The sequence below is a fragment of the Trachymyrmex cornetzi genome, unplaced genomic scaffold, assembly GCF_001594075.2.
Source record: "Trachymyrmex cornetzi isolate Tcor2-1 unplaced genomic scaffold, Tcor1.1 scaffold910, whole genome shotgun sequence".
In the NCBI taxonomy this organism is placed as follows: domain Eukaryota; kingdom Metazoa; phylum Arthropoda; class Insecta; order Hymenoptera; family Formicidae; genus Trachymyrmex; species Trachymyrmex cornetzi.
Window position 1 is genome coordinate 103058 of NW_017300257.1, and position 286 is coordinate 103343.

At 42.3% G+C, this 286-nt stretch overlaps 1 protein-coding gene across 1 annotated transcript in view; it reads right to left on the reverse strand.

Moving 5' to 3' along the window:
• Positions 1 to 286, reverse strand: part of LOC108769496 (venom dipeptidyl peptidase 4) — a 3701-nt gene that overhangs the window by 3181 nt on the left and 234 nt on the right. The gene's annotated exons all lie outside the window — the stretch shown is intronic.

The following is a 286-nucleotide window of genomic DNA, read 5'->3' on the forward strand; positions in this document are numbered from 1 at the left end:
GCGCTTAATTTTCAAGGTATTCTTTATCCGCCTTGAATTTTTTAATAACATTAATATATTCAAGATGTCAAAGTCTATGAAAAAACATTATTACTTTTGTTTATACCTTTTTAGGCAGAAATCAGTTGCTTTTCGCGCTCGGCTGAACAGCGTTCCTTATTGGCACCGCCATTAGTGTGCTGAAGTCACGTGCACCAATCAGCAAAAGTCCCGAAATGATCAGTCTCTAGTAAAGGGTCTCTAGTTGCAGCACGCGATCAGCGCCTTCATCGGCGGGCGATGGGGC